Raw genomic sequence first — 24,834 nt, 5'->3', positions numbered from 1 at the left:
GCAGCGAGGTGTTTTTCGGCTGAAAGGCGCCCCCTGGGTCCTAAGCCTCCTATGCCATGAAAGATCACTAAGCCCAGAAAGGAACTCCACCCAGACAAGAGAGAGGCAGAGAAGTTCAGGTTGTACTTAGCAGAGGATCAATTTGAGACCTACACTGACTGCATCCCCAGGGCTTTTCATCTCTTCTGTTTCCATTTGTGTGAGTACAGAAAGAGTAACTCTGTCAAAAGGCATCGTTGTGGGGAGGAAGGTTTGAAATTATAGTCACAATGGCAGAATAACTTAGGACATGCTAACTACACAAGCAGGAGAAACTCAAGATCACATAGGGGGCTCAAATAAGAGTATCCAGGTGGAAGGAACACTTTTTATCCATTTCTGAAAAAAGAAAAAGGGCCTTTGTGACTTATACATCTTTATGAACACTGACTTTTTTTTTTTAACAGTATAACTTTGCCAAGATCAGATCAGTCACTTTACGTTGTTTATATTTGGGTTTGGGGGGTGTCATGTATAGTAGGAATACAGAAGGGGTCTCTTTAGTTGAAAATACATGTTATACAAACATTGGGACATTTGCTGGGCTGTATTTAATGGTGTACCCTTTCTACAGCCCTGAATTCATATAGAGGAAGTTAAGTCAAATGTTCGACTTTTTTCATCCACCCTGTGGGATATCCATTCGCAGTGATTTATATCCATCATTAAACCTCACCACATTCATATGACTTGGGCCTTTTGGAGTTAGGCAGAAGGGTCCTCTTCCTGTTTGGCTGACAGTTTGAGTTCCTAGGCAGTCTCAGTAAATGGAGAGACAGAGCAGAGTGATTCTCCAAGACTACCTTGTGACTCAGGCAAATCTCAAAATAGAAATAGGAAACTGTTTCGATCTGAGGGCTTGTATCTTTACAGCGTAATTTAGGCAGTAATTTAGGGAGAAGGAAAAAAAACTTCACTAACTTTCAAAAGCTTTATCAAGGAAGAAAGCTAATGTCAATCCAACCAATCTGAAGTAAATTTGAATTTACTACAGTCAGATTTCAGATATGGAAAGGACAGAGATAAATTTAGTTTACTTTTACAGAAGTTTGCTGACTGTGTTTGATTCCCTCAGTCCATTTAATAAGATGTGTTGCTTTGTTTTTGCAGTCGTGCTTCTGTTTCCCCACACAAGCTTCTGATCTTCTGACTCCTGACTTGGCCTATGCTGAATATTACACAGAATCTATAAATTTACTCACATATACATATACACAGGTATGCCAAAATTTTAGGATTTAATAATTCCAATATATTATTCAGGGGTCTTTTAAAAACACATTTATTAATTTTGTAATTTTTTAAGAACTTACTACATACTACATACAGTTCCAGATACTGAGAACATATCTGTGAACAAAACACTTGAAACCTCTGCCCTTACGGAGCTTGTATTCTAGTTGGGAAAGATAAGTGATAAATATGTAAAGTGTCAGGTGGTCTTAAGTGTCATGAAAAACAAAGTGAAATGGTCAGGGAGAGAATAACAGAGTGTATTTCATTTGCTAAAGAAAGCTTACATTTTTTTCAGGGAATCAGGATATTTCTATAGGCAGAAGGCTGGAGGAGAAGAAGGGCTCTTTGCACAATTTTCCTTGAGGATCCTAAATCCTCTTACATCACTGCAAGAGAAGTATAATGTACATCCTGTTTCATTACATAAAATATATAGGCTTGAGAAAATGAGAATGCAGTTTTTAATTTCAGAGTAACGGAGTTCTTTTGGATTGATTCCTCAGCTTCTAATCTATTGCCTGTGTGTGCAGTGAGTGTTCAGTTACCTGATGAAATGCTCTGCAGACTCTGAAGGGCTACTTCTGCCAGATTATAATACTCACCCCTCTGATTATAATAGAGACAGGCTATACACGGGCCAGCACTTGTACCATTTTCAGATTATCTATTGTGCCCATGTAGGGGTGCCAGTATTTCTTCCTCAGGATCTCAAACTGCATTACCTGTTGCTGTTATCTAAGGTTTCTATTCAGAAAACTGCTATCTTCAGTAAGTTACCTTGATATACAGAGAAACTATATTTTGTGCCATGTGTCTTATCAGAAACAGCACTACCTAGAAACGATATAAGACAGGCTAGAGGAGATTTTTTTCAGCTTAGTCATCTCTGCTTTTTCTCACCTGTAAGACATTTATCTGCATGATTTGATTTGATTTTTTTTTTTTCTAGAATGAGAGACTGGTTTCTCAGTCCTTCAAAGGCGTATTCTATTATAATAAGTACTTATTCCTTCCTCAGGGAAATCAGATTTAGTTCAGAGATGTGCCTTTCATCATCATTGATGATGTTTTGGTCTTTTTCTTATGATCTAGTTTTGAACTTTGCTTCATGTTTTGGTGCAATATGGCCATATTTCACGGCCTATAGTTACTCCAAATTCCGTATTTCTTCTAGAAATATTACTACAATAACAATATGATACACCACTACTCATATACTCATTTTGGATTATACAATCCTTGAAGACAACGTTGTGAAATATAATACTCATATTTTACTAAATATTTCAGGGATGTTTGATTCTCGGTTTTATATTAAATCATTACTGATCCAGAAAGGCAAAGCCATACTGTTAATTCAGGAAATAACCTCCAGAGCATTTCCCAAGAAAGATGGACAGTTCATTTTGATAACAGGGAATGTTAGTGGAAGAACTCTAATAAGTCTTAAGAATCTTTTTTGTCAGCAAAAAAGGGCTAACATGTTGGTAAAAATCTTTGGAGTAAGATCTAATGAGTTGGCTCCAGCTACTCTCTCCATATAATGTGCTGTAGAAGTAGCTACTGAGATTTTGCTGAAAGATACTTGGGTATATAATTGCAAACTGAGCAGAGGATGACTTTATGAAGCTTGTTAAGGAAATAATATCCCAATATCTAAACCCCAAGTCTGTTTTCTTTGAAAATAGGGCCTTCAATGAGTTAGGTTATTTGCATTTTGATACACGGTTAAGTATTTAATAAATATTTGCAATAAAGGGGGAAAGCAGAGTACCACACAAAGATAAAGAGTCTAATAAGCCTACAGAGGATGGTAATTTTTTAGGGGTAAACAATAAAACAACCAAGAGGGCTTGTGCATCATAGGTTACTTTCAGAAACAAGACCTTCTACACTGAGGAAATGAGGAGCCACAAAAGCAGAGAACTTGGGAATATCACGTAACTGGTTTTGAAAAAATAAAGGGAATAATAAATTTCTGAATGAGAGTCAATTTTTACTTAGAGGCCAGTCTTAGAAAACATGGGTTTTCACACTGAAGAAAACACAGTCTTCAGTGTTGCAGGGATAACACTAGAGACTATATAAACTAAGTTGGCTTATAAGACTAAGCTGTTGATATTTAAGGTAAATTAACCCAATAAGCTACAGTGATGCCTCTTTGGGAAGGGAATGTAATATTCTTCAATCTCTTTTATTTTTTTTAGTCTTTTTTAAAAATTTTAATAAACATATAATGTATTTTTATCCCCAGGGGTACAGGTCTGTGAATCACCAGGTTTACACATTTCACAGCACTCATCATAGCACATACCCTCCTCAATGTCCATTCTTCAATCTCTTTTAAAGAGATTTTTAAAATCTTTTTTTTTAATTAAATTTTTTAAAAAATTTATTTGTTAGAGAGAGAGAGCAAGCAAGCACAGGCAGACAGAGTGGTAGGCAGAGGCAGAGGGAGAAGCAGGCTCCCCACCAAGCAAGGAGCCTGATGCGGGACTCGATCCCAGGACGCTGGGATCATGACCTGAGCCGAAGGCAGCTGCTTAACCAACTGAGCCACCCAGGCGTCCCGAGATTTTTAAAATCTTTTAAAATTTATCAACACCCATTATGCGTTTTAGTGCTGACATTTAAAGCAAGAGAAGCCATATGCCAAATAGTTAAGGGTGTAGGCTTTGGAAAGACCTGGGTTCCAGTCTCAGCACTACAGTATGGTCTTGGGTAAATTCTTAGCATCTGTAATTCTGTTTCCTCAGCCTGTTCTTACTGTGGTTAGAGTACAGGTACCAGGGGTGCCTGGGTGGCTCAGTGAGTTAAAACCTCTGCCTTCGGCTCAGGTCATGATCCCAAGGCCCTGGGATTGAGCACCGCATCGGGCTCTCTGATCAGTGGGCAGCCTGCTTCCCCCCTCTCTCTGCCTGCCTCTCTGCCTACTTGTGATCTCTGTCTGTCAAATAAACAAAATCTCAAAAAAAAAAAAAAAGGAGTACAGGTACCAATGTCAGAAATCAAATCCCAGCTCTGTCACTTACTGGCTATGTCATCTTAGGGAAGCTACTAAATTCCTGTGACTCTGTTTCCTCAAATGGAGGTTGAGAGAGATAAAAATAGTACGTACACCACTGGATTGTTGATGTTCACTCAGCCCTGAATAAATACTAGTTGTGTCAGTCTTTGTGTCAGCAACCTCTAACTCTGAAGTACTGAGTATATTTGCTATCTTCCAGAAACTCAGAATCTGGTCATAAAAATCAGGCTAACACATATGAAAATGGAACTATTACATGGCATTTGTAAGTAGGTGTTAAAGAGTGTGATACAGACAATAAAGGCTTATTGATTCAGTGATTATTAAATAGCCACTGCATACCAGTCAGGCACTAAGCTGAGTACTGAGGATACAACAGTGAACTTTACAAGGTCCTTGTTCTCAAGAAGCTCATAATTTTGTGATAGAGCAGATACTAGTAGGCAAAACCACAGTAAAAGAAATGCTACAGTGGAGATTAGTACTGGGGGCTGTGGGAATGCACGGGGCGGCGGGGTGGGGGGGGGTTATGGCCTAGTTTTAGGAGGTTAGAAAAGGCTTAGCGGAAAAAGTATAATCTGAATGGGGAAGGAGTTAGTGTTCTTGGCAGATCAGACAATGTGCAGAAGCCTGGAAATGTAGGCTATCACTATGCTAGTGGGGCAGTCAGGATGGTGATTAAAATGAGGCCAAAAACCAAGCAGCCAAAGAGGTGAATACTTGCTGACCAGGTTATGGAGGTCCCTGAGTGTGTAGACTTTATCCTGAAGGCAATGAGGAGTCAGTAAAAGTTTTAAGCAAGAGTGTGACATGTTTTAACAAGAGCACTCAGGCTGCAGAGTAGAGGATTAGAAGAAGCCAAGACAGAAAGATGGAAGACCAGCAAGGAGGCTTTTGGACTAATGTAGGTAAAGGAGAATGGCGGACCTGGACCCAGAATTAAGTCAAGCTGCCTCAGTTTGAATCCTGCTCTGCCATGTAATAGCTATGTGACCTGATGCAAGTTACTTAACCAACCTAGGTCTCTTCCTAATCTGAAAACTGGAGATGATAATAAAATTTACCTTAGGGGAGGGGCGCCTGGGTGGCTCAGTTGGTTAGGCCTCTGCCTTCAGCTCAGGTCATGATCTCAGGGTCCTGGGATCGAGTCCCGCATCGGGCTCTCTGCATGGCAGGGTGCCTGCTTCCACTTCTCTCTCTCTGCCTGCCTCTCTGCCTACTTGTGATCTCTCTCTGTCAAATAAATAAAATCTTTAAAAAAAAATTTTACCTTAGGGGCTTGCTGTGAGGATTAAAGCACCTAGAACACTCCTGCCTGGCACATAGTAAGTGCTCTACAAATATAGGTAATGAAGCTGAAGAGAGGCAAACTAGAAAGAAGAATAAGAAAGACTCCATGACCGAGGGATGTCAATAGCAAGTAGGAGAGGCCAAGGAAATTGGTTTCTGGGTTTAGAAACTTAGGAGATGGTGGTGTCATTCATTGAGATAAGGAACAAGAGGAAAAGCTGGTTTGGGGAGGGGTGCCTAGAAAAAGCAGTCAAAGATGGGTAGATTGCAGTCAGGAGAGTGTGGTGGTAGAGAAGCTAGAGAAAGAGTTTCAGGAAGGAGGGAGTGGTCAACATTGTTAATGATACTAGAGGGTCACTTAAGAACTAAAAAGAATCCATCGGTTTTAGCAACAAGAAAACCATTAGTGATTTTGTCAGGAGGAGTTTCGTTTGGGTGGGGTTGTTCGGGAAGTTAAATGTATGGATTATGGAAGGAAAAGATGATGAAGGGAGAATGTGAGAATGGACAACTGCCTGAAGAAGTTCAGCTGAATAGGACTGGAAGTGGCTAGAAGGATTATGGGCAAGGCTGACATTGGACCCAATATACTGATCTGGCCTACTGGCCAGTAGGTCTCTAAATGGTTGTGCCTCCATTCTAATTGACCCATAGCTATGCCAGGGAGGTTGAGAGGGGGAGCAGATTTGGGGATAAATAATGGATTTGGCCTCAGTGATTTTGAATTTGACATATGCATGTAGAAATGCCCAGCAAGCAGTTTGATATGGAACTAATGGACAGAAAAATCCAAGTACGATGCAGGTTAGTGGGGATGAACTAAGGAGGAACCAGAACAAAAGGAGGCTGGGAAGAAGGCACAAAGGATCTAGCCTTAGAACTCATGAGCACAATGAGAATGTGTGAAATCCATGAAGGCAGGTGCTGGTGAGTAAGAAATGGGTCTCAAAGTGGAAGTGAGAAACCAAGCCAAGAGAATTCACAATAAACAGAGTTGCTCAGAGATGGGAGAGGGAGCAGGGAGAGGGAGCAGGAAAGGGAGGGAGGGGGAGCAGGAAAGGAAAGTCCTGAGTTTGGAGTTGGAACAGTTGACCTTGGCATAGGCTCTATGGGTTAACTTTAGGAAGGCAACACTTTTGTCCTATTATTTGTTCTGTCTTCAAAATGTAAAAAGAACATTCATCTGTGTATTTCAGGTGTGCCAAGCCTGGACCATGGTGTTTGTTTGTTTGGATATTTTATTTATTTATTTGAGGGAGGGGGAGAGAGAGCGGGTGAGAGAGAGAGAGAGAGCACAAGCGGGGTGAGGGGCAGAGGGATAAGTAGACTCCCCACTGAGCAGGGAGCCTGATGGGGGACTTGATCCCAGGACCCTAGGATCACGACCTGAGCTGAAGGCAGATGCTTAACCGACTGAGCCACCCAGGCATCCCTGGACTGTGGTGTTTACCATGAATTACCTTTAATTTATCATTTAGTGTTGTAATTAGCATTTGTATTTACATAAACAATGTGTAAGTCTGATGTTTATCTATTAAATATATGCTGGGTCTGGGAGTAACAAGGTAGCTGGGAAAATACGTCTGTTCTACCTTTAGAATCCTGGTATTTCTTTCTCCTGTTACTGTTTAATTCTCTCAGTCCTCAAACAGCTCTTGAGTATCTTCTGTGTCAAGCACTGCTTTTCCTTTTATTATCTATCTCAGTTCCCTCCTGGGTGTCTCTATCATGTTGCACAGTCACGTGAACTATTCTCTTCGAAACTTCCTTCACCTCTCTTTTCTCATGGTTGGCTCCATTCCCTCTCCTCTTAAGAGAGATCCTCTGAAGGATTTGTATGTCAGGGAATGCTAATATATGTTATATATTCTTCAGACTCTGTTACAGTGAGATGGAGAAGAGAAAAAAGGAATCCCAAACAAGATCACAGAACAATTGTGGCTGGAAGGAAATGCAAGGACAGGAGAAATCAACATCTTGGTACTTTGAGGCCCAGCCATAAGAGATTGCTGCCCTAATTACCTCTGTAAAGCTCAGATAACAGAAATGAGCAGTGTTATAGGCACGAGGGGGTGTCATAAGTGAACTCAGATTGGTCCCAGCATGGCAAGACCCTGAGTTCAATAATAGAAGGTTAAGTACCAGCTTCAAACACTCAGTGTGTTCTCTGAGTTCCTAATGATATTTCTACCTGGAGCTTTCTTTTACATTTACCTTAATGGCTCAGTTGGAAGTCAGCCATCCCTGCTAAGTGTCTTGAGTTTTATGCAGTATTGGCAGCAACTTCCTTATTATCCTGACATTAGAAATAGAAATTCTGCCCAGTTGCAGCCACGTTGCTGATACCTCGGCAGTGGTGGAACATTTCCACTTTCTAGGATCTTGTCCTCTCCAACACTGAGTGGCCTAACCTTTTGTCACCTTCATAAGTCATCAGATTTATGAGAAAGGCTCCTATTCCTCGAATAGCTCTGCCATCAGGCTAGTAACAACCTTTTTGCTCTGAGCTTCTGCTATCTTGGATATAGTAGGGAAATCTCCAATAAACATTAAATTGTTAATGTATGTAAAGCATTTGGAAGAGCACCTCACATATTAAGAACGTCTGCTATTATTATTAATGTTGTTGTTGTCGTTGTTGTTACTGCCACCATCTAGGATCAGAAGCTAGAGCCAAGCTGAACCTCTGATTTTGCTCCTCTTATGCTGAATAGTTTAAGCAAGTCCAAATTATCTGGAAATGGAATTGAAAATATTTGGTTTCCTCTGTTTTATAGCCATTGTCAGCTCAAAGAATCTTAAAAAGGTCAAAACATTATCACACTAGTATTTTTACTTATTAGAGCTTTAATAGCTCATTTCTGGATTCCTTTTTATTTTTTAAGATTCTAACTATATATTTGAGAGAGAGAGAGAGAGAGGGGCACAGAAATAGAGTGAAAGGGAGAAGCAGACTCCCCAGCCCAATGTGGGACTCGATCCCAGGGCCTCAGGATCACTACCTGAGCCAAAGGCAGATGCCCAACTGTCTGAGCCACCCAGCTGCCCCTCCTCTCTGGGTTCCTAAGAGACTATAGTCCTCCCTTGCCAGTGAGTTGGATAATCTAGCAATCTCTGCCTAGAATGATGTACATTTTATCCAGCCATCCAATATTTACCAAATAGTAGCTCAAATTGTGCCAGTAATAAAAGCATCATAACTAACATTTATTGAGCACTTAGTATGTGCCAGATACTGTTCGAAGAGTTTTTTTATTAAGATTTTATTTATTTATTTTAGAGAGAGAGAATGAGTGAGAGAGGGAAGGAGAGGGAGAAGCAGACACCCCACTGAGCAGGGAGCCCAATGCTGGGCTCAATCACAGAACCCTGGGATTTTTTTTTTTTTTAAGATTGTATTTATTTGACAGAGAGAGAGAGATCACAAGTAGGCAGAGAGGCAGGCAGAGAGAGAGGGGAAGCAGGCTCCCTGCTGAGCGGAGAGCCTGATGTGGGGCTTGATCCCAGGACCCTGAGATCATGACCTGAACCAAAGGCAGAGCTTAACCCACTGAGCCACCCAGGCGCCCCGAACCCTGGGATCTTTACCTGAGCTGAAGGCAGATGCTTAACCTCCTAAGCCACTCAGATGCCCCATAAGTATTTTTTTATAAACATCTTATCTATTCTCCATAAAACCCTATGTGCAAGCACAATTATAATCCTCGTTTTGTAGATGAAGAAATGATCATAGGTTAAATGATTTGCCTAAAGCAAAGGATAGTAAGCGGAAGAGCCAGGATATGTACCCAGGCAGTCTGGTCCCATAGCCTGTGCTAAAACCTGCCTCACTGTACTGACAGGGAGAAGCCTGGAATTGCACAGAAGACCAGTTCTGATCTCAACCCCTCTACTCCATCACTTAACAAATCGAATGATCTTGGGAAAGTTACTCAACATTTCTTAACCTGCCTATTCATCTGTAAAATGGGGATGGTAATATATACTTTACAGGATAGTTGTAAAGATTATTTGATATATACTCTGCATTAATAGGCATTCCATCAGTGTTGGTTTCTTCTCTTGCTACTCTGTTCTAAACACTATACTGGTGGTAGAAATGGAATAGGAAAGCTGTGCCTCCTCAGGGTCCTTGTCTGAAGTGAAGAGGGAGGAGGAAGGAAAAAGGAAAGACATGGCACTAAACCATTACAATAGAATATAAGAAATGCCACTATAGAGGAACATACAGAGAGAGGTACAGAGAAAGTACATTTTCTGAGTTGGGGTTAGGGCAAAGTTGGAGGAGTTTCAAGGCACCAGTGACATTTGTGTTAGGTATTGAAAGACAAGATAGGATTGGATGAGGTAGACCTAGGGCGTGAGTGTCCAGACAGAAGGAGCATCATGAGCACAGGTACTGAAGAATGAAAGACCTTGGTGGTCTGTGTTCTGTAATGGCTAGGGGTTTGGTATGCGGTTGTGGATCAGGGATGAGATGGAAAATGATGATGACAAATGAATTGCAAAGAGATGGACGCAAGCCTTCAGATTTCAGTATATCCCTGCACCATTAAGACCAATGACACATTTAAAACACATTTAGGGGTGCCTGGTTGGCTCAGTCAGTTAAGTGTCAGCTTTCAGCTAAGGTCACGATCTCAGGGTCCTGGGATGGAGCCCCACATCAGGTTCCCTGCTCAGCGGGGAGTCCGCTTCTCCCTCTCTATCTCCTTCAGCTCCTCCCTTCTCCAGCTCATTCTTGCTCTCTCTCAAATAAATGAAATCTTTTTTTAAAAAATGTAATGAACTTCAGGAAAATTTAACAAAAAACTTATGAATGCTCTACTTGTTAAAATTGAGCTATAATTCACATACTATAAAATTCAATTTACAGCTACAATTGAGCAGTTTTTAATATATTAACAAGGTCGTGCAACCATCATCACCATCTTAATTCCAGAATATTGTCACCACTCCAAAAAGAAACCTACTATCTGTTAGCATTCACTCTCCATTCTCCTTGATCTTCTTTCCCTTTCTAGGGATTTACCTATTCCGGACATTTCGTATCGATGGGATCATACTACATTTGACCTTTTGTGTCTGGCTTCTTTTCCTAGAAGTAATGTGTTTGAGATTCATCTGTATTGCAGCATGTATCAGTATTTCATTCCTTTTTATGGCTGAATAATATCCCTTGTATGGGTATACCACATTTCCTTGATCCATTAATCAGCTGGTGGTTTTTTCCACATTTGGCTATTATGAATAATGCTGCTATGAACATTCATGTACAGGTTCTTGTTTGATATTTGTTTTAATTTGGGAGGAGGGATATATTCCCAGGAGTGGAATTCCTGGGTAATTCTGTGTTTAACTTTTTGAGGAACTGTCAGTCCACAGTGACTGCTCCTTTACATTTTTACCAGCAATGTGGGAGCGTTAAAACTTCTCCATGTCCTTGCTAACACTTGTTATTCCCACTCACCCCCCACCTTATTTTATTATTGTCATCCTAGTGGGGTAAAGTGGTATCTTATTGTGGTTTTGATTTGCACTTTCCTAATAACTAATAACAGAATGTTGAGTGTCTTTTCATGTGCTTGTTGGCCATTTATCTTCTTTGAAGCAGTGTTTATTACAGTCATTTGCCCATTTTTAAATTGGGTTGTTTGTCTTCTTTGTTGTTGAGTTGTAAGGGTTCTTTATGTATTCTGAATAGATTTTTCTCAAATATGAGATATTTTCTCCCAATCTATGGGTTATGCTTTCACTTTAAATTTTTTTTTACAGACTTATAAAGATTTATTTATTGATATAAGAGAGAAACAGAGAGAGTGTGTGAGCAGGGAGAGAGGGAGAGGGAGAGAAAGAATCTCAAGTAGACTCCCCACTGAGTGAAGAGCCCAACATGAGGCTCGATCCCAGGACCCTGAGAGCATGACCTGAGCCAAAATCAAGAATTGGACACTCAACCCACTGAGCCACCCAGACGCTCCTTTTAAGTTTTTATTTATTTATTTATTTATTTATTTATTTATAAAAATAATTTTTAAAAAGATTTTGTTTATCTATTTGACAGAGAGAGAAAGAGAGAGAGGGCACAAGTAAGCAGAGCGGCAGGCAGGGGAAGAGGGAGAAGCAGGCTTTCCACTGAGCAGGGAGCCTGATGGGGCTGGATCTTAGGATCCTGGGATCATGACCTGAGCTGAAGGCAGATGCTTAATGACTGAGCCACCCAGGCGCCCCTAAAATAATTGATTTCTTAAAGTAATCTCTACACCCAACGTGGGGCTTGAACTCATGACCCTGAGATCAAGCGTCACATTCTCTACTGACTGAGCCAGCCAGGCACTCCAGTGCTCTCACTGTCTTTTTTTTTTTTTTTTAAGACTTTATTTAATTATTTATTTACTTGAGAGAGAAAGAGAGAGAGAGATAGGGAGAGAGAGAATCTCAAGCGGATTCCACATTGAGTGTGGAGTCCCACATGGGGCTCAGTGTGGGGCTTGATCCCGGGACCCTGAAATCATGACTTGAACCAAAACAAAGAGTTGGACACTCAACCCACTGAGCCTCCCAGGTGCCCCCCACTTTTATTTTGAAGATTTATTTATTGGGCCCCTGGGTGGCTCAGCCGGTTAAGCATCTGCCTTCAGCTCAGATCATGATCCCAGGGTCCCGGAACAAGTCCCGAATTGGGCTCCCTGCTCAGCAGGGAGTCTGCTTTTCCCTCTATCCCTCCCTCGAGCTGGTGCTCTCTCTCTCTCTCTCAAATAAATAAATAAAATCTGATTTTATTTATTTATTTATTTATTTAAAGATTTTATTTATTTATTTGACAGAGATCACAAGCAGGCAGAGAGGTAGGCAGAGAGAGGAAGGGAAGCAGGCCCCCTGCTGAGCAGAGAGCCCGACTCGGGGCTCCATCCCAGGACCCTGGGATCATGACCTGAGCCGAAGGCAGAGGCTTTAACCCATTGAGCCACTCAGGCGCCCCTAAAATCTGATTTTTTAAAAGGAGATTTTTATTTATTTGACAGAGAGAGAGAGACAGAGACCACAAGTAGGCAGAGAGGCAGGCAGAGAGAGTGGGGGAAGCAGGCTCCTTGCTGAGCAGAGAGCCCAGTGTGGGGCTCAATCCCAAGACCCTGAGATCATGACCTGAGCCGAAGGCAGAGCCTTAACCCACTGAGCCACCCAGGCACCCCTAAAATCTGATTTTTTTTAAAAGATTATTTATTTATTTGAGAGAAAGAGCACAAGCAGGGGGAGGGGCAGGCTCACCGCTGAGCAGGGAGCCCAGTGCAGGGCTCCATCCCAGGATCCTGGTGTCATGACCCAAGCCAAAGGCAGATGCCCAACTGACTGAGCCACCACCCCCCACTTTATAAAAAGATTTTATTTTTAAGTACTCTCTACACCCAATATGGAACTCAAACTCATAACCCCAAGTTCAAGAGTCCCAAGCTCCATCCATCAACTGAATCAGCCAGGCACCCCTGCTTTCACTTTTTTTTTTTTTAAGATTTTATTTATTTGACAGAGAGATCAGAATTAGGCAGAGAGGCAGGCAGAGAGAGAGGGGGAAGGAGGCTCCCCGCCAAGCAGAGAGCCCAGTGTGGGGCTCGATCCCAGGACCCTGGGATCATAATCCGAGCCAAAGGCAGAGGCTTCAACCCACTGAGCCACCCAGGTGCCCCTGCTTTCACTTTCTTGATAGCTCTTTGGCGCATACAAGTTTTAAATTTTGATGAAATCTAGTTGTTTTTTTCTTTGGTTGCTTATACTTTTAGTGTCATATTTTGCATATGTCTATCCAACTGTCCCAGCACCATTTGTTGAAAGACTATCTTTTCCCCCATTAAATGGTCTTGGTACCTTGTGGAAAATCAATTATCCATAGATGTATTATTTTATTTCTGGATTCTCAGTTCTATTCCATTGATATATATATTTATTATCCTTACACTGGTACCATGTTGTTTTGATTACTGTAGCTTTGTGACTTCTCTACTTTTATTACTGCAAGCATGCTTCTGAGTACATTTGTGTATTGTGATCAGTATTTTGTATTTTTCTTCTCACTTTCTTTGGAACACAAATTTCTGTGTGGATCATTTGTATAATCAGTACTCTTGTCATTTAAAATAATTATGAAGTGTTTATTTCCTCGCTCTGCTGTGCTATTTTTGTTATGCTCTTATTTCATCCTGTTTTCTGGGTTGCTTTTAACTTTTCTAGATAACCTTGTTTTTGCACTGTTTTTTCTGGACCCAGACTCATTAGCTATCAAGCATCATCCCCCTAATGTCAGAGAATGCTGGCTGCTGTTTTTAGGTCATCCTCATAGAAACACAGACTACTCCCATCTGCCTCAGCTCAGACCCAATACTTCCTGCCAGTTGTGAGTTGAGTCTCTGAGGTAGGAGGCCTGCTAAGAAAACCTTTTCTTAAAGCAGAGCTCTCCAGAGATCAAGAGTGGCACCAACCTTACAATCTACTGTAGGCTTATTTGTAAATAACCATTCCTGAGATGTCATACTGATGAGACACATGGGAAAGAACCTATCTTTTGAACTTTTCTTATGCTGCCAAAACAAACATTCACAAGTATGGTTTCCATATGTAATATGTTCTTTAGAAAGGAGGAGTTTCGGGGTGCCTGGGTGGCTCAGTGGGTTAAAGCCTCTGCCTTCAGCTCGGGTCATGATCCCAGGGTCCTGGGATCGAGCCCCACATCGGGCTGTCTGCTCAGCGGGGAGCCTGCTTCCCCCTTTCTCTCTGCCTGCCTCTCTGCCTACTTGTGATCTCTGCCTATCAAATGAATAAATTAAAAAAGTCTTTAAAAAAAAAAAAAAAGAAAGGAGGAGTTTCCAGAGATTATGGGATTAGTTCAAGGTTGTCCGGTGACCTTACATTGCTACTGGGAACAGAATTAATCCCTGACTCCCACTGATCCCCTTCTCTTCATCATTACCACACACTCCTTCCTTATTGAGCAACAGAAGATAGAATTTACTTCTCAGTATTTTCCCCAAGGGAGGTTTTGAGTTTCTTCTTCCCCGCTTTGGTAAATAACACAGGTAAGGAGCCTCAGTGAATAACTTGCATTCATTGTGCCATTCTTTGAAGGATCAGAATCCGGGGCTCTGGCAACAGACCTATGAGAGAAGTGGGAACAGGAGAGAAAATGTCCACAGCCTCAGTGTGTTCTGTACTCTTCAAGAATTTTGGATGAGCAGAGATGCTCAGTTTTCTCCTGTAACAAATACAGTGTCTTCTGTGAAACTTGTCTGTAGTGGTTATTGACCAAGTTGTTGGTACATATGAACTTTTCCTATGGGAATTTTCAAAGATATGCAAAAGTAGAGAGAATAATATAATGAATTAGCAGGTACCTGCCACCCAGTTTGTGCAATCATCAACATGTGGCCAATCTTGTTTTATCTCTACTTCCATCTACTCCTTATCCCCACTGGATTATTTTGAAACAAAGTCAGTATATTGATCAAGTTTTCAGTTTCTACTTGTTAAAGCAATTTCCCTTAGATACTGGCATGTGTGCTGTCATTTAGATTGCTTTTAGCAGTTTTATTGGGCCTCACATTCTTTCTCTGGCAGTTTTTTGCATTGGTAGAATCAAAGGAGTTTTCTGGCCTCAAACTCTGTTCTTTTGTCTCTCCCACTCCCAGAGTTCTATAAAACTGTCCTGCATCTTCACTTTGATCCAAGTGCCTAGACCTCTACTTACCTATTCTCCCTCCTAGTCCACTAACCCTAATGTATGAGGTTAGGGACTTCCAGCAGTCTTTGTCATTAATTACTGTATATGCAGTACCTGGGCTGGCATGTAGTGGATGCTTAATAAACAGTTGCTGATGACCGAATGGATGAATTCCCTTTGGCTTTCCACTCACCTGAACATCACAATCAGTTGTTTTAACAGTGCACTTGGTTCTGTGTATCTTAAATGAGGAAAAAATTACCTGAACCTCTTGAGAAGTAGCTTTTGTCCTTGACCCCTCTTGTCTCACTGAAGAATCCAGATTTTCCTGGCTCCCCCTGCTGGTCTCTCCCGGGTAGTTGCATACAGGTGCCTCTGGTGGCAAAGGATTGGAGCCAGAGCCAGGTTCTGCCAAGGGAAAATAGAACATTGTTGTGGAGTGCCCTAGCCAGCCCAGGCAGGTCTGAGGAGGAAGAGAACAGCTTGTTGAAAACAGTTCAGGGAAGTGCAGCTTTCTGTATAAGGGGCAGGGAAGGTAACCCAATGCCAGCTAAAGTTAGAAGAGCAGGGTTGGGGCCTGTAGCACCCGAAGACAGGAGTACCATGATCACGTGTGCCCGTAAATGAGATGGTCATTATGTGGGGATCAGCCTCTATCTTAAAGAGAATAGAGACATGCTCCTTCTCCCCTTAAGACAAAGCTCCCTGAGGTCAGACATAGTTATCACGCAAGTTGAATGGCTACTGAGTTTTCTTTTGGTCTCCTGTGAAAGTTGAACCAAGTGGGGTGGCAAATGTAGATGGAAGCGTCCCTAGAGTTCATGGTCTTATGTGACCCCCATCTCCCAACTCTTAAGACCAGTAACATCTCTGTGGATCCCCAGGTGTACGCTCTGCTGGGTCCTCCTCCCTCCACCCTCTGTAAATATAATAACTGCCCCACACCTACCCACTTCCTAAGTCACATTTCTTGGTTATTTACGTGTATTTGTCTTTACCACAGTGCAGCTTCCCAGAAAGTGGGCTGTGGCAGAATGCATCTTGCCAGACTCCAGCCAGCTATAGACATCAGGAAGAGCATCAGAGATGGTCAGACACTATGGGCGAATCCCCTCCTCTTCTCTCCAACCCCAAACTCCAAGTGCCAGGATAATTACCACTTGAAGTTGAACATAGAAATGGGCTTTGTTACCCTTCAGGACGTAGAAGGAAGCATGTGATTTTCCTCAATACACAAAGAAGGGAGCCCAATCCAGAAGAACCCAAGGGACTGAAAATTGCCACTGGACTTGGGCAGGTTTATCTATGAAATGGTCATTATAAAGAAATGCTTGGAAGGAATTCATTTCTTTACTTGGTATTAGGGATATAACACTGGGCAAAGTCCTGCATTTTAGTGGGAGAAAGCAGACCATAAGCAGATAAATATGTAACATGTCAGGGGTGCTAACTGCTAAGAAAGGGGGAAAAGCAGAAAAGAGGGATAGGGCAAGAGTGTGTTGTTCTAAATTTGGTGATCAGGGAAAACAACTCTGTTGCGGTGAGGGAGCAAGTCCTGTGAGCATCTGGAGAAAGACTATTCATGCCAGAGGAATGAGAGAGTACGAAGGCCCCGAGGCAGGAGCACACTTGGCTTGTGGGACGAACATGGAGAAGATGGAGCGGCTGAGGCGAATTGAGTGAAGGAGAGAGTGGGAGGAGCAAGGTCAGAGAGGAGACCAGTGCCCAGATCATATGAGGCCTTGTACACCTTGGCAAGGCCTTTGGGTTTTACTCTGAGTGAGATGGAAAGCCACTGAAGGGTTTGGAAGCAAAAGTAATGTGAACCAACTTAGGTTTGACAAGGCTCACTCTGGCTGCATTGTGGAGCTGATCTCAGGGAAGCAAGGGTAGAGAAGGAAGACCAGTTGGAGGACGGTTGCCCGAGAGAGGTGAGATGGCTCCGACGGCTAGTAGCCCAAGTGGGAAGAAGCTATTGACTTGTAGTTTTGGTTTAAAAGTCAGCACGGTCAGCTGAGGGATTGGATGTGAGTGAGGTGTGAGAGAAGGAGAGGGCCACAGCTACTCGAAAAGGTTTGGCCTGCATCACTGGAAGGGTGGAGATGCTCTTTAACTGAGACGGGGAAGACTGGATGAAGAGCTGGGGTGGGGTGGGGGGGTGATATTCACCAGTTCTGTTTCTACCTATTAAGTGAAATACCTATTTGATCTCTAAGTGGAGGTATCCATTTCAAATAATAGTAGACATTCCGAATAATAGTCTCCTCAAAGTAATAATAATAGAGAACATTGTTTACGTAGTTTCAGCTTTACATGTTGAACTTTACATATTCAACTTTGCAGTTGATAGTGCTCCCACATATATTATTTTATTCTGTTTCCACACCACCCACATAACAGCATCTGTTTTCTTTCTATTTTACAGGTAAGGAAGGTGAGATTCAGAAAGTTCTGCACAAGCGAGCCAGTGTTTTGATGGTGCCAGACAGAGGAAGATGGCAACCAGCAGCCAGTTAGCCTTGAAGAGCAGTGGCCAACCATGAGAGAGACCATGGCTTCCCCACGGCTGTCAGATAGGAAGACCTGGGCCTCCATAGCCCTTTCCCTAGCCCTCCCACGGAAAGGAACTAGCAGGGAAGTCGAGGACAGCCTGTGTTCCTCCACCCTCGCCTCTAACCACCAGAGCCACGGCCAGGTCTAGCTTCCCTGGGGAGGCGGTGGGGCAGGAGCTTTGAAGGGGAACTTGAGATGGACATTTCGAAAATGAGTATTTTTATTGTGTAAACATTTAAAATTAATCTTAAACACCAGAAGGAGACTGATTATTCTAATTCCTGGAAGTAGCGTCCATCATTAAAGCCTACCCAGTGAGAAAAGGGCGGGTGGCATTTTGTCACTGAGGGTAGCTATTGAAAAACACCCAAAACTTTCAAGTTTATACAGGAGAAGATGCTGGAATAAACCAGTAGCAACTGCATTTCTTTCCAGCCTTTTCCCATGTATCTTTTTAACATTGTTCACATCTTACCACATAGGTAATTTTATTTTTCCATAACCTGCTGTTATCTCATCACTACTTTTGATACAAACATTTCCCCCCATGGTACTAAACATTTTTTTGTAATAATCATTTTCAAATGACTGTTTATTAACCAGCCATTTAGGCTGCTTCCACAATTTATATACATCTTTGTACATTAAGCTGGCAAAACTTACTTTGTTAGGCATCTCCCCAAAAGTAGAGTTACCGTTTTAAAAGATATAAACATTTTTAGGCTCTTGATAAATTCTAATAATTTTCCAGAAAAGTTCTGCCATTGGTATAGAAAAGTAAGAGTGAGCCTTCTGATTCTAAATCTCAGGCTGTTTAACTTTCTTCTGTGCTGGATTTATGAACTTTGGTTTTCTTCTTGTGAAATGGAGACAAGTACATGTGTCATGGTCAGAAGCCTCAGAACCATATCCTCAATAAATAGCAGTAGTTGTTGTTATTATGAAGGAGATTTGCAGAATTCCCCTAGGAAACTGTCTTTGTTCAGTCACCCACACTGGCCCCCACACTGGAGCACAGTCTGCCCTGACCAGTTCTTCTTCCCAATCTGACGGCTGGCTGACTTTCCCCAGCAGCTCCTACCCAGTCTGAAATAGCCCTTTTCTCCCTCACCGGCATGAGGGGATTTGTCACTTTGATTATGAGCTGGTGTCTGGACTTCAGATGCTTCTGGGCTGGTATCTGCTCGTGCCCTTCCTTCTCTGAGCCCCCTTGCTCCTCTACCCGTCCTCCATCTTCAAGTCCCAAGGCTGTGGCAGGGTCGTGCTCTAACGGCATCTTCTCAGACCTGGCCGGAACATCATCCTTCTCCAAATCATCAGAGGGGGAAAACCCTCACCTCTCATGTTATATTGTCTCTAATGGTACCGACATCTGTTTATGGGTACATCCCATGTCCTGTACTACTCTGTATGCTTAAGCTCCTTAAGAACAGGAATTCAGTCTTTCTTTGAACACAGACAGAATATCTGTCAGATGCATCAGTGGTTGCTCAGTACCAAGCATTGTTCTAGGTATTGGGGATACAGAAATGAATTATGTTTGCATGAATCCCATTTGCAAAGAAACCTGGTCTCATATGGGGAGATAGAGTCATAAAAACGCGACGCCAGAGTAGAAATACGTGCAGAATGGGGAGATGGCACAGAGGGAAACATAGTGATGGAGCCCTGAGCTCTACAGTTTGAGCAGGTCAGGATTTCAGTCGGCTCTGCCAGCTTCACAGCTATGTGACATTGGCAGTTACTTGGTATCTCTGGGCCTCAGTGAAAACAAAACAGTAGCTACCCCACAGGGCAGTTGATATACGTAAGGCCTCTGGCTCATTGCATGGCACATAGTAGTGAGGGTAATAATTGAAAACTCTCTTTCTTCTGGAGGAAGCAGAGAAAGCTGTACAGACAAGGGGGCTATGTGAACTGAGCTTCTGAGTAAAAATTCCTCAGGCACACAAGAGATAAGGACTTTACAGGCAGAGGAAACCACGTAAATGAGCATATAGTTTATCATCATCCAAAAAGAAAAAAAATGAACACAAGCCCTGCCACTTGCAGAGCCTGCGCTCCTTACCACGGACGCCGAAGCATTCAGCAGGCTCAGGGCACAGATTTTGACTCAGAAAAGGAGAAAGTCAGAAGAGAATGCCCTTGAAGGAGGGAGGGAGATGTCAATAATCACGCAGTTTCCTCTTCAGTGCTGCCACAGGCATTGACCTCTGCCCGGTGTGGACTGGCCATGGGGTAGGGCACAGGATTTAGGGAGGGCAGCAGATTTTCCCTGAAGCAAAAATAAGTTGTTTTCCTGTTGTACCCATCCACAGTGATACAAAGAAGCTTTATTCAGAGGCACCTACCTCCAAACTGCCCTGTCCTCAAAGGAAACTTGTTTTGTTAGGACAGATTTCTTCTCTTAGATAAATATTTGGCATTTCTCTTCACAGCAGTTTAGCAAGAGATGCAGATCCAGACACTTAGTGCTCTGCCCTCCTCCTCTCCAGCCCCAGTGAGAGCTGCTTCGCAGGGTCTAAAGGCAGCCTACACTCCAGGAGAGGTCCAGACGAGGGTCAGAGGAGGCCATGAGAAGGGGAGGGGAGCATGTGAGGACTAGAATTCTGGAGGCTCTGCTGCCAGTCACTCAGTGGCCAGGCACGATTATGTATATTGGAGGAAATCCCACCAGCCTGTTTTTTCCAAGGCCCAGAATGGATTTTAGAGATGCTAGTAATAACTTCAGGCAAGTTTTTGGTAACTGCAGGGTGAGTGCTGGCTACCGTCATTCAAACGTAAGAGGGGGCATGACATGGAATTTCCTCCTGCAAGGGGCACTCAAGAGAACTGTGAATTCTGAATTCACTGTCCAATCTAGCAGCCTGGGGCTTCTTCATCTTTAGTCCTTTGGAGTCCAGACCTTTCAGAAAAGCCAGGAAGCAGAGACAAATAAGCCCCAAGGAAGAGCTGGGGCAGGCAATAACACGGCTCCCTACAACTCCTTCCTCTTGCCAGCTCCCTGCCTACCTTCCTCCCTTGACCCTCCTCGTCTCCTTCTACCCCCAGGAGACACAATTGAAAACAAAAGGACCAGAAAACAGGGTAGGTGACCTGGGCAGGCCGTTCTTGTTCTGAGCACATTAGGCCCTTCTTTGCGTGGGCTCTGGAGTTCTTGGAATGACCTTCGTGGGGGGATGTGGCATAGTACTCTGAGGGGATCGAAGGATTGATCGGCAGACCAAGAAATCACAAGCTCTGGATGTCAGAGCAGCTTAATTCACACGAACCATGAGCCCATGGTAGGCTGGGACCCCAGTCTGGGTACAATCAAACATTTGTAATCCAGGGAAGGCCTGGAGAAATGGCCCTGGGCAGTAGTCAGTAGTCGGGGGCCAAGTCAGGCCTGCCAACCTGTTTCTGTACAGCCTGTGAGCTATGAATGGTTTTTACATTTTTAAAAAAGATTTTATTTATTTATTTGACAGAGATCACAAGTAGGCAAAGAGGGAGGCAGAGAGAGTGAGGGGGAAGCAGGCTCCCCACTGAGCAGAGAGCCCGATGCAGGGCTTGATCCCAGGACCCTGAGATCATGACCTGAGCCGAAGGCAGAGACTTTAACCCACTGAGCCACCCAGGCGCCCCGGTTTTTACATTTTTTAATGGTTGGGGGAAAATCAAAAGAATATTTTGTAACATGTAAAAGTTACATGAAATTCAAATTTCAGCGTCCATTAGTGAAGTTTATTGGCACAAGCCATGCCCATCCATCTACGTATTGTCTGTGCTGGACTGCTCTTACACAAGGGGCAGACGTGAGTAGCTTTGACAGAGACCATAGGGCTCACAAAGCTGAAAATGTTTACCCTCTGGCTATTTACAGAAAAAGTTTGCTGATGTTCGTTCTTAAGAAGGTGTAGTTTGGTGACGGATATAGTACAGGTCAACTAAAAGGGAGCTTTTTTTTTTTAAATTTTATTTATTTATTTGACAGTCAGAGATCACAAGTAGGCAGAGAGGCAGGCAGAGAAAGGGGGGGAGGCAGGCTCCCTGCTGAGCAGAGAGCCCGATGCGGGGGCTCGATCCCAGGACCCTGGGATCATGACCTGAGCCGAAGACAGAGGCTCAACCCACTGAGCCACCCAGGCGCCCCTAAAAGGGAGCTTTTTGTGTGTTTCCTGACGTGCTCACAGGTATCAGTCCATGTAATCCTCACAGCGGCCATGTGAATGGGGAACTGTTATCCTTGTTTTCCACACCAGGAAAAGGAGACGTACCTGCCAAAGGTCACCCAGTTGGAAAGGGGTGGCACCGGGATCTGCACCCAGCTGGCTGTCCCTGGAGACCACCGTGAACCAGGGCACAGTGGTGACGATCCAGGAGAGCAGTGCCAACAAAGGCTGTGAAAAGGGTTAGACTCAGATGCCCAGAGCTGCAGAGGAAGAGCCTTCCAGGCAGAGGGTGTTCCGTGGGTAAAGGCCCGGCCCTGGGAATGAATGGTGTGCGCTGAGAGCAGAAGGCGCTGAGTGGGAGCTCCCAGGGCTGCTGGGGTCAAGCCATGGCACTCCTGCGTGCAGGGCAGGAATGACAGACTCTGGGCCTAAGTTCAGGTCCTCGATGTACCACTTAAAGCTGTGTGTTTTGGGTGAGTTGCTTAACTGCAACAATAGTGCCCACCTCTGTGGGCAGTTGTAAGGACAGACTGAATTAATATATGTGAAGTATTCAGAAGGGCACCTGGCACTTAGTAAACACGACATATGTTGTTATTAAGGTTGTTGACATATGTTGTTATTAAACTGGATGTGACTTGAAGGTTGGCATAAGTAAAGGCCTGATAAAGGAAAAATGAAAGCGCAAGTGGGGACATGTGCTTTGGGCATACCAAGCAGGAAAAGTGTGATTGGAGCCAGGGAAATACAGAGGAGCAAGTTGCTGTGGAGAGTCAGTTTTGGGGGTCCCCCAAGGCTCTAGAGGGAGAATGGTAGAGAGCAGGAACAGAGTGGGGCCGGGCAAGGGACCAAAGTTCATTCTCACTCGTGGGGAGCCTGGCTTTGTGCCCAGCACCTGGTATATGTTATTAATCCTCACTACAACCCTTCCAAGGCAATCCTCCATCATTCCCACTTTACAGACGAGGAAGCCAAGGCTTGGAGAACTGCTGGAATTTAAAATTCTCACAATTTAAATATCTCACAAAGTATATCCTGAGACTGGCCACAGCCCCAGACCTGCCAGGCCCCCTGTCCCAGCCACTTCTGCCTATCAGTGGTCAGATTTCTCAGTAGCCCTGTGCACCAGGGTTCCTTAGTGCCATGGGGCTTCCTTAATCTCTGCCTGGGGCAGAGATGGGTGATCATTGCTGTGGGGAAGTGGGACCAGTGCCTGGTCTTTGCCCAAGCCATCAGGTAGTGGCTGGATGGGTTCCTGGTGTCACAGCTCTGCCCAGAGCAAGTGATTTGGAGTGGGGTGCAAGTTACCCCAGAGGGTCACCTAAGCATGAAGAGTGCTTACCCACAAAGGGTCTCTGGGCACTCCTTCTGGCATGGGCCCTGACTTCCTCCATGGCTTTCTTCTGCTGCACTGTGCAAACCCTTGTCCTGAGGGCCTGGCCAGGTAAGGGCTTGCTCTGTGCCCAGCGTGGTAGTGGGCACTTACCTGTGTGTAAAGGCACTGTCACGGGAGCTTGGGAATAAAGATTCTGGAGTCGGAGGACAGACCTGAGTTTGTATCTTGGCTCCAGCACCCACTATGCGACCTGGGGGCAGAGGTGGGAAGGCTGCCTCTACCTCTCTGAGCCTGTTTGCTGATCTGCAGGAGGGGAATGGTAATGGAACCAACTTTACAGGTTGTGCTGAGAATAAGGCACAGAAAATGTTAGCTCACGGTGGTCTCCCTTAATCTTCATGCCTGTTGTACTGATGAGGAAACTGAGGCTCAGAGATTTGCCCAGGGTTGACGGCAGATGGTGGAGCCAGACAGCCTAAGCTCAAGCTCTTTACCCTTGACCATGGCGAGGTCATTCCATCTTTACGCACCCATGTTCTGCACAGCGTTCTTCCATGTGGCCTGACAGGCACAGGTATACAGAGGAGACAAGAGGTTGGGGAGCAGGCAGGGGACTTCTTGCTGCTCGGGCCTCCAGGTGAGTAGTGCTTTTTAAGAAGCACCCTGCTTGCTTTGTAGTTCCCCTCCTGCTACGCACAGATACTGGTACCTAACTGTGGTCCCTGCCCGAACATGACTTGATCAGGGGTTAGGAGGGGGGCAGGACTGATAATGTTTCAGTTCAAGGCCAAGTTCTCTGCTGTAATGCTTGACGGGTGCTACCCCCAGCTGGCAGACCTTGTGGTGGTCACAAGGCCACATTCACAGGGCCTCAGCATTTTAGGGTCACCCTTTCCTCTAATACTACTACCAAGTGACCTGAGCCTCCATCCCACACACTACACAGAACCCAGCAACTTACCCAAGATTTCGTGTAGATGGCTTAGAGGTTGTTTTTTTGTTTTTTGGTTTTTTTTTTAAATCCAGCTCAGAGTCTTTGCTTTAAACCAGAGCAATGTAATTAATAATATAAATGTGGGCCTAAATCATTTTATGCCGTTTATCGTTCCTGGTCTATATTGATTTTTCTCTCCTTTATCACTTTTTCCCCTACTTGTTTGGAGGTTAAATGTTGTTTCACTGAGTTGAGGCGTTTCCTTCTTCCTCAAGGTTTCCCAAGATGCCCAGACTGCTTCAGGTCGGCCAGTCCCCTCTTGCTGCAATTCTTGCTCCCACTGCTTCCTTGTGTTCATTTCTTGCCTCCTGTTTGCTGTCCTCTTCCCCCTTCTCTTCATACATTCACCACAAAGGGTGCAGCAACCTTTTACTTAACCATGTAGGTAACAGGGAGTGGAAGGGGCTTCGCATTGCTGAACTTCTTAGAGCCCCTCGGCCATGAGAATTCTCTCCGTGCCCGTGTCCCTCCTTAGTTCCTAGCTGGTCGCTACAC

General features: G+C 43.9%; 1 long non-coding RNA gene across 1 annotated transcript; it reads left to right on the top strand.

Annotated features, from left to right (window-relative positions):
• The first annotated feature begins 92 nt into the window (after nucleotides 1-92).
• On the top strand, nucleotides 93-18,795 carry LOC308354505. Its single transcript, XR_013967869.1, has 3 exons — nucleotides 93-199; nucleotides 1,150-1,257; nucleotides 17,728-18,795. It is a non-coding gene; the product is annotated as an uncharacterized lncRNA (long non-coding RNA).
• The last annotated feature ends 6,039 nt before the right edge of the window (nucleotides 18,796-24,834 follow it).

Source organism: Martes martes (assembly GCF_963455335.1).
Source record: "Martes martes genome assembly, chromosome: 13".
Taxonomy (NCBI): Eukaryota; Metazoa; Chordata; class Mammalia; order Carnivora; family Mustelidae; genus Martes; species Martes martes.
This window is presented reverse-complemented; position numbering and strand designations above follow the sequence as displayed.